Genomic DNA, 10,131 nt, shown 5'->3' with positions numbered 1-10,131 from the left:
AAGTAAGTTTCAGTAGCAATGTCTGTGGCAAGACCTCCTTACCAAAGTGTCCTCTCACAGCTTACTTTTCTCCCATGCTCTCCCAGCTGGGATAGCATTTTTTCAAGCTCACTTGTGACTTAAAGAAATATTTGAGAAGGTCAGAGAAAGTCACTGTGGACGTTATATATGATCTAGAGGTTAAAGCTGTGGAAATGCATCAGGTGAAGACACAGCATTTTTATACCCTTTGGTTATATCCTGGGTATAGCTGAGAGCTTTGGACCCAGGGAGATTCTTTGGCTGCATTAACCTGAGAAATGCACCCCCATAAGTTCACATATTTGAACACTTTGAACAGGGTGGAGATGACCATACCAACTGCATCTTGTTAATTAATTTTGTGTACCTTTTTCTTTTCCTTTTAGGGTCTCACGTAGCCTTGAACTCACTATGTAGCTGAGGATAACCTCAAGCTTCTGATTGCTGCATCTCTTTGGTCCTGGATGAAGTGCCTTGAGATGATGACTTTGCCATACCACTGGAGAACTGGCTGTTAGTCACACAGCACTTGAGATCACTTGTCTCACCTGGAAGGTCACTGAAGGTTCAAATACGGCTAATTGATTGCCAGTCTATGCCTGAACATTGTTCTATAGCAATGTTTCCTGTCAAATACAGCAATCGACCATGCTTGTGATCAGATGAGAACAGCATCCATTGAAGTGGTGGCTGCCATAGGCACAGTGCTATCATAACTTAGATACTGTGTGTATTATGTAACATGCTAGGAAAGCTGCCCACAAATGGTAGGAAATTGGCCTCTTAATGTATCCAGCAGGAAGTCAGTCTCATATGGGATAGGGGAGGCAATGGCAGCCCTTGGCCAGATCACATTCCAAACTGCAAGCATGAAGTAGAGAGAGGTCTGGAAGTGCAATGAGGCTATACACCCTCATAGAGCCCTCCCTAGGGACATCTTCCTCTAAGAAGGCCACAGCTCCACCAACATCGACATCAGGTGGGGACCGGGTGTTCAAACCTGCGAGTCCATGGGGGGATATTTTTCATTTAAACTACTACAAGGTCCAATGTTTAGTCTTCCCATTATGGACAACCTCTCACCTGATGTTATTGAAGTTATCATCTATCCAAGACATGCATTTTTATTATCATTGCACATCTTAGGAGCCAGAGGTCCACGTATGGATGCCGAACTGTGATTCGGGCCAGATTTTTTATTCTAATCATATGCCTTGGCCATCACCCTGCATTGTCTCTGTGCACCAAAAAAAAAAAAAAGTGTCCCTCCCTATGCCAGGATCCTGTTTTGTGGTTCTATGTCTAGCTTGCTCATTGCTGCAGGACCAGAGAGCAATAAAGGCCCTGTGGACTTGGACAGATGCCCAGCAGTTAGGAGCATTTCCTTCTCTTGTAAAGGACCTGAGTTCAGGTCTCAGTACCCGCTTGGCAGCTCAGCACTCTGTGTAAATCCAGGTCTAGGGTCTGATGCCTTCTTTCGTCCCCATGGTTACCAGACACATGCAAGGAAAACACTCAAATAGGTGAAATAAATGTTTTTAAAGCCCAGCTGGTAGGAAGACTTTTCCACCAAAGGAATGATTCCTTTGGTGTTGCTTTCCCCCAATATCTTAAGTTAGTTTTCAAAGAACGTTGTACAATGCCTTTTTGTTTTATTAGCTCTTCTCAGATAGACTCCCTCTTCTCTCCCCACTCAACTTCACACTGTCCTCCCCAACCAAGGCCAGTTTGTGCTGCCCACATTTTCTCGCTTTCTACTGAAGTATGGTCTAGGGTAGCATTTTTTTAAGGGTCATTAAAAAGATAAATATTCCCCAAATATCATCAAATCAGTAGCTTGTCACTTGAAAATTTTTTTGAGAAGGGTCAGAAAGTCTTGAGCCCAAAGTACCTCTGTCCTTCTCTGCCTGTTAAGTAGAGTTGACAAACAGAACTAGTTCTATGCTTGGTGTGCCAAGGGCAGTTTTCGTGGGCATGAACAGAAGCCTTCCAACACAAAAACAGCACTGTCCTGGGATCCCTTCCGGGATGGTTTGTCTCTTCTGTTAACTGGCACAAGTTGCTTTTCTTCTTCCCGTTTTAAGTAATATCAGTCATCCTTCGTGACCTTGATCCATCGCCTTGTGGATCGACCATGACACCCAAATGGAATGCTTCTCACACAGCCTCCTCTCAGCTCTCTTGCATACCTGCTCGGGGTTCACAGCAGTGTGCCAGAATCTGTGTACTGGGGGGTCTCCCCTGACAGGGCCACACACTTAACTTCTGACCACACTTCTTGAACAAATGAGTTCTTATACTCATTTATCTGAGACGAACTAGCAAAATGATAAAGGGATGCCATTACTCTTTCAGCATGACTGCCACAATGTCACTGACTCCAGAGTACAATGCACAGGTCATTCCCCCTCACCCCTCAATGCCTGTCTTGTTGAATATTAACATTGGCTATTTGATTCTCCACTCTGCCAGTCTGCTGCCGGCCACACGGTTTTTATGTGCCTGTGTCATTAGGTGTGACTCCATTACGAAGGATGAAATGGTGTATTGTTCAGCCTCCTAGGTTGGAAATTCCACTCCACCCAAGTCCTTTCCTCATCCACCCTGCTCCCAGTTGAAATCAGCCAGGGTTTGAATTTCTCTCTCTCTCTGGCTGTGAATAGAGAGGTTACAAAGTTACTTCTCACCAGTTTCTTACTCCCCAGGTGTCGGGAGCTGTTTGCTTCTTCTCGCAAGCAGAGTGGGTAAAAGAAAGAGAGAGAAAGTCTTCCTGTCTGGCAGAGTCAAGGCAGATCAGGGTCTGCCGGCAGGCTTCCCTGTCTGCTAAGGCTCGAAACAGTATTAGGAGGTGCACTTGAGGCTCAAGACTAGGGGCAGAAGATTCTGTTGACCTTGGTAGAAGGCAGAGGGAGGTTTTTGGGTGAGAACAAATGTCTTGTATACATTTCAACAAAATCGTTTCTGTCAGCTTTTGGCTTTGCTTCCCATAGTATAAGGAGGCTATGAGAAATACACTCGCTGCTGGCGTGGTGTTGACCTGCAGCCCTCCCATATCTCTCTCTTGTGTCTTTCTTCTATCTTTCCTGTAATCAGCCTCACTCCCCACTTAGAGGAGCGTTTGCCTTCATACCAGCTGCACCCAGGTATATCAGATCCCGTATCTGGTGACTCCGTATCTGCTCCGTTGGCACTCGGCAAGATGGCTGGCAGAGAGGGAGTCTCTCCTCTGCTCCTGCCTGCAGTGGGGATGCATGGATGGGGGTCATCCAGGCTTGTAGGGAAGTCTGCCCTGATCACTCACACTCTGCATGCACACACAGCCTCTCTGAGGTAAAGATGACATCGAAGCTGACAAAGGCTAAACGACCACACGTTGGAGACTAAGTAAAATGCAAGTGAAACCTAGCACAGCACCCAACATACAGTAAGCACCCAACAGCAAAAGATACTGCTTCATTTCTTTTTTTTTTCTTTTTTCTTTTTTTCGGAGCTGGGGACCGAACCCAGGGCCTTGTGCTTGCTAGGCAAGCGCTCTACCACTGAGCTAAATCCCCAACCCCTACTTCATTTTGAAGAAGTGGGAGGGAGAGCCAGGGGCATAGGCATTAGTAATACAGTTGATTTTCTAGCTTAGGTTTTTTTTTTGTTTGTTTGTTTTTGTTTTTGTTTTTGTTTTTTTTTAAATAAGACTCATGCAAACCTTTGAGGGAGGGATTGAAGACTGTTTGGTTCTGAAATATCACAAATGAATTGTTGCATCGCACCCTCATTGGGAAGCAGAAAACCCGCTGTACTCTGAAGATTAGGCTCAGTTGTGATACCCAGCTGTGCTCCGCAGAGCCAAACCTTAGGCAACCCAGAGAGTTTTCCTTTTTAAAATTTTAAAATTTTCTGTTCTTTGGTAGTTTCATAAATGCATTTTTGGTCAGGGTTACTACTGCTGGGGTAAAACGCCATGACCAAAGCGACTTGGGGAGAAAGGGTTTATTTGGCTTATGCTTCTACATCACAGCTCCTCGTCAAAGGAAGTCAGAGCAGGAGCTCAGATCGCAGGCGTCTGGAGGCAGGAACTGATGCAGAGGCCATGGATGGATGCTGCTTACTGTCTTGCTCTTTCTGGCTTGCTCAGCCTGCTTTCTTTTAGAACCTACCAGTCTGAGGATGCCACCACCAGCCATGGGTTGGGCCCTCCCTGATCAATCACTAATTAGAAAAATGCCCTGTAAGCTTACCTACAGCCCAGTCTTATAGATGTATTAGCTTAAGTGAGGTTCCTCTCAGATGACTTTAGCTTGTGCTGAGTTGACACAAAAACATTGAACACACACACACACACACACACACACACACGGTGGTTTGAATATGCTTGGACCAAAAATGACACTATTAGGAGGTGTGACTTTGTTGGAGGAGGTGTGGTCTTGTTGGAGGAAGTGTGTCACTGTGGACGTGGGCTTAAAAACCCTCCTCCTCTCTGCCTGGAAGTCAGTCTTCTCCTGTTTGACTTTGGGGCAAGAGGTGGACCTCTCAGCTCCTCCTGTGCCATGCATGCTGCCGTGCCCCTGCCTTGATGATAGTGGACTTGAACCTTTGACCCTGTAAGCCAGCCCCAATTAAATGTCCTTATAAGAGTTGCCTTGGCCATGGTGTCTGTTCACAGCAGTAAATCCTATATTATATATATATATATATATGTGTGTGTGTGTGTGTAATATGTACTATATATGTATAATATGTATTATATATGTAATATATATATGTGGAAGAACCAAAATTCACTATCTATATCTATATTCATGTCTATATCATTTCCTATCCACATCTATATCTATTCATCACACATATATAAATTCATATATATGTATATGGTGAATTTTGCTCCTTCCTGTTACCCTGTCTTAGCTTGCCACCTTTGCCTACTGAAGCCATCTTCCCAAGCAGTCCCCCTCCTTGATTTCATGTCATTTTGTGACATCACAGGAATTTGCCTCTAATTCCATGTCATTCCAGAACTGGAAATGACAATGTGGTGACTTCTTTTCATGGGTCCTTAGGGATCTAGACTTATATATCCCCTCTGTATGTAACTCTGGCGCAAAGGGGCTGGTGAGCTCCGTCCATCGACTCTATATTCCAAGTAGTCACAGTGGAAAGGGGTACAGAGGAGCAGAGGAGAGTAAGTGGTTCTGCTGTCTCTTTAAGGAGGGTTTCTGAAGCTGTCACATGATACTCACAATATATCCCACTGGTCAGAAATGAGTTACAGAGGAGCAGAGGAATTTAATCTTTGTTCTGCACTATGACTGAAGTGATTAGTATCAGCTCAGGACCCCCAAGACCAAGTTCTCGGCACAAAGGAGATTTATTTGTCCCAGAGGGACAGAGGGCAAGGGAATAAGAGACAAAGACAGGAGATAGAGGACGAGGGAGAAAGAGAAGGGAACAAGGGAGAGGGGGAAGGGTTTTCCTGGACTACAAAAGACTGCCTCTGGACAGAGAGGAAACAGATGTGGCCCATAGGCAAACAGTGGTTTATAAAGGTAAAAGGGGAAGCCTGGTGTTAGGATGAAGTTTTTAATTTTAATTGGGTATGCTAATTAGGTGAGCCAAAGGGCGCTTTTGATTGCTGGACTTCAATGCTTGGACAGCTGGACCTCGGTAGTCAGCCTCAGGAGGAGGAAGTAGACAAATGAGGGAATAGACCTTGGGAGCTAGCTGTAAGAATGTAGCCTAACGGTTTTTAGCCTGACCAAGAACACAGGAGAGAAGAGCAGTGGGCTTCCACATGCTTGGGCTGGCTAGAGTCCCTTTAATGATGTTTTCAGTCCCAAACCAAGAGTACTGTTCCAATGGGGGACAAGAACAATGAATTTGAACATTATGACTATCATGAGACTGAAGTGTAGTCTCTAAAAGCTCAGGGGACCCTATGTTACTATGTATCAGTAATAAGAGGACCCAGAAGCATGCTTGAGCACTAAGCCCCAGCTCTCAGGGAAATGTAAAGGTTATATTGTCAAGGTGACAGGATCTAGAATCACGCAGGAGACAAACCAGTGGACATGTTCATAAGGGAGTTCCTAGATTAAGCTAATTGAAGTGGGAACACCCACCCTAACTGTGAATGGCTTCATCCTGTGGCCTGGGATCATAGACTTAATGAAAAAGAGAAAGCAAGCAGAGAGCTAGCTTTCATCTCTCTCTGCTTCCTGACTGGATACAATGTGACCAGGTGCCTCCAGGACGGCCATGATGGATTGTACTGACCTGTGAGCCAAAATGAACCTTTCTTTTTTCTGTTACCTTTATCATGTACTTTGTGACAACTATGAGGAAATCAACTAGTGCAGACTATAAAGATAAATTAAAACACTTCTCCAAATGAGAATAACAGCTGCCGTGCCGTGCTGGGGTTCTTACAGGACCCCACTGGGTGGACATGAAGGAATAGCAAGGCCTTCTAGGGCATCAAGGAGATAGTCTGAGGAAGAAGGGGAGGAGGAGAAAGAACAGTAACTCTGAGAACAATTTTGTTTGTAGGAACCTTGGAAGATGACAAGACTTTCTCAGGAAAAAACTCAAAGTCAACTGCTGGGCTTAAGAGAGTCTTGGCTGATTTTAGCGAGCTCAAGTGAGCAATTAGGGAGATATACATAGGAGAGCCCTTTACTGACTCTGACTCCAAAGAAGAGGAGGTAGCTGGAGAGATGGCTCAGCAGTTAAGAGCACTGCCTGCTTGCCCAGAGGACCAGGGGTTGACTCCCAGCATCCACATGGTAACTCAAAAACTACTGTCACTTTAGTTCTAGGAGGCCTGACCCCATCTTCTGGCCTCTGAGAGCACCAGGCACTTGTGTGCTTCACAGACATACACGCAGACAAAATACCCACATACATAGAAGGGGAGGAGGAGGAGGAGGAGGAAGAGGAGGAGGAAGAGGAGGAGGAGGTGGAGGAGAAGGAGGAGGAGAAAGATAAGGGGGGAGAAGGAAGGGGAGGAGGAGGGGGAGGAGGTGGAGGAAGAGGAGGAGGAGGAGGAGGAAGGGGAGTAGGAGGGGAAGGAGGTGGAGGAAGAGGAGGGGAGGAAGAAGGGGAGGAGGAGGGGAGGAGAAAGGGGAGGAGGAGGAGGGGGAGAAAGAGGAGAAAGAGAAGGGGAGGAGGAGGGGGAGGAGGGGGAGAAGGAGGAGAACAATAACAACAGCAGCAGCAGCAACAACACCACACACACCAAACCAATCAACCAACCAACCAAAACTCCTCTCTCTCTCTCTCTCTCTCTCTCTCTCTCTCTCTCTCTCTCTCTCTCTCTCTCTGACATTAGTGTGGGTACCTGAAGAGACCAGAAGAGGGCAATTGAACCTTTAGAGCAGAGGTTACAGGAGGTAACTTAGATCTGTCCAACATGCGTGCAGGGAGTCAAGCTCAGCTCCCCTGGAAGCGCGGTAAGCACCCTCGGCCACTGAGCTGTCTTCTAGGCCTGTCCTTAATAAACCAAAATGTAGCTGGACGTGTTTCCATTGTCCAAGCTCTCCTCTGAAATACTGGACACTTCGATAGTGAAGGATAGAGTTAGGGCCAGTGAGATGGTTCAATGAGTAAAGGAGCTTGCTGCCGAGCCTGAGTTCAAACCCTAGGTCTTACTCGGAAGGAAAGAACTTTCTCCTACACGTTGTCCTCTGACCTTTACACATATGCCATGTCTTGTGTGCACGCTCTCTCTCTCGCGCACACACACACACACACACACACACACATACACACCCTCACACACACACACATACACACTTGCACACAATAAATAAATGCGAAATGGTTTTGAAAGCGTCTCTATCAGAATGGGAGAGAGAAGTTAAAGGGAATTAGCGAGAGCATTCATGATGCACATTTGTGCTAAGCTGATGAGAAGTCATCTCACCGAGAGGGTAACTGAGATCCGGCAGAAGATGGCAATAAAAGCAACTTATCATTGCAAATGAGACCGTGCCAGGGGAAGCAAAGTGCCTGTCTGCAATCACAGCTATTACTGTGGAAGGAGCTCAGGCTGTTCCCTTAGTGACGGAGCCTCTTCAGCATACGGACAAGTGGTTGCTTTCTCCGTCGAGGCCGGGAAAGTTTCAGGCGACACCTCGTTTTCAGTTTTGCGCTGGCATACATGCATTTTTAATAGCCATTTCCCATGTATAGCCTGAAACATTCGGAGCTGACGGCCATGCTAGGCACAGACAGCACAGTCAAGAAACCTTGATGAGACCTGTTGCCATCAGAAGGAGCAGCCAAAACTGGACTCAAAGCAACATGGAGACACTGCTTCTAAAGAACACCGGTTAACTCTTTTGTACCGAAATCTACGGAAGGAGAGCCTTCAGATAAGTCTCTCTGCACCAGCGTTCACCTCGGAAGGCTGTGACAAGATGAAATAATTGTCTGTCGTCTGCACTGGGAGATGCTAACTATGACAATTACCACATCCTATCCCCCAACTAGATACCTGTGTTCACTACGAACATTTCCTGAGTATGTTCTGAATATAGCACATTCTGAACTTAAAAAGTTTGGTTACGGATGTCCTTTGGTTTGAAACTGAGCAGCGTACATTTTAAATATGAGAAATATAGATGATATGTGATCCTCCGTACTGGATAGCTTTATGTCACCTTGACACACAAGCTAGAACAGTTTGAAAGGAGGGAACATCCACTGAGGAAATGCCTCCATGAGGCCCAGCTGTAAGTCATTTTCTCAACTAGAGATCAAAGCCCATTGTGGGCGGTTCCATCCCTAGGCTGGTGGTCCTGGGTTCCAGAAGAGAGCAAGCCGAGCAAGCCAGTAAACAGCACCCTCCATGGCCTCTGCAGCAGCTCCTGCCTCCAAGTTCCTACCCCGTGTGAGTTCCTGTCCTGACTTCCTCCTGGGATGGACTACAATGACCTGGAAGTGTAAGCTGAATAAACCCTTTCTTCCCCATCTTGCTTTTTGGTCACGGTGTTGTGTTGTGGCAATAGAAGCCTTAGCTCAGACCCCACTCCACCCCCACCCCCACCCCCCAAGACTTGTTCCCTCAGCATGAACCTCGTGAGGCATGGGGAGCTGGGTGATTCATTACGACATATATTTGCTGGGCAGAGTCTTTGAACGGAATAAGCTTTTGAGACAACAGATGCCAGCTTCTCCGCCTGAGGTTGTTTACTATGCACGGGATGTCCCCGTGCAGGCCCAGTGGTGTTCCCAGGGTTCTGTGAAGCTGCTGACTGCCGAGTGGCCTCACTACACACAGACAGGGCTCACAGTCCAGATAGAACTGGCGCTGGCTGACAACCTTGCGTCCCATTCAGCGTCTCGCTGGGCCCCAAGAGCAAGCACAGGGAAACCATCTCCTCAGCTTGGAGGAAGCAGTTGCGAATGAGATATGGTGGCCTAATCCCATTTATAGACTCTGGATTAAACACTAACTCGGGTAAAGGTTCGTAACTCGGTTAGTAACACCAGCAGCAGACTCAGGAAGATGAAAACTTAGAAAATGTAAAATAGATCTTTTTGTACGCTCTGTCCCTGTCTCCTCATACATCAGCCCTTGTCTCGACCCGGTCCTCACTGTACTTATGGCTCAGCAGAGCTGTCCCACCCTGTTCCAGCTCCTGCCACCCTTCCTTCCGGCACAGCCACATTCCCACATTCCCAGAAACTCTCCTCTGGCTCCGGCTCCTTCAGCCTGGGCTGCCGGCCTAGACTACCTGGAAGGGGGGGGGGTTATTCTTGCCTTCTGGATCACAGCCCAGTGTGTTGTCCCCCCCAGCCCCACCTCCCATTTGCTCTTTCCGTCCACATCATTGTTTTCTTGCTTACATGCATATTCATTATCGATTTAAAATGCAAACAATGTGTTTTCCTCAAGAGTGGGAGGGATCTCCTCTGTCTGGTCCTGGTATGCTCTCCAGGTTGAGCATGGCGTGGGAGGACTCAATAAGAAGTTGTTTTCTACATTAGACAACTTAAATCAAGGTGATGGATGCCTGTCGGAGCAACTTGTGAGGAGAAAACATTTGTTCTGACTCACGGCCTCTGTGTGCAGTGTTTAGATCTGTGGGTTCTGGGTGGGTGGTGAGGAGAGTG

The sequence above is a fragment of the Rattus norvegicus genome, chromosome 7 (assembly GCF_021556685.1).
Source record: "Rattus norvegicus strain SHRSP/BbbUtx chromosome 7, alternate assembly SHRSP_T2T, whole genome shotgun sequence".
NCBI lineage: Eukaryota > Metazoa > Chordata > Mammalia > Rodentia > Muridae > Rattus > Rattus norvegicus.
This window is presented reverse-complemented; position numbering follows the sequence as displayed.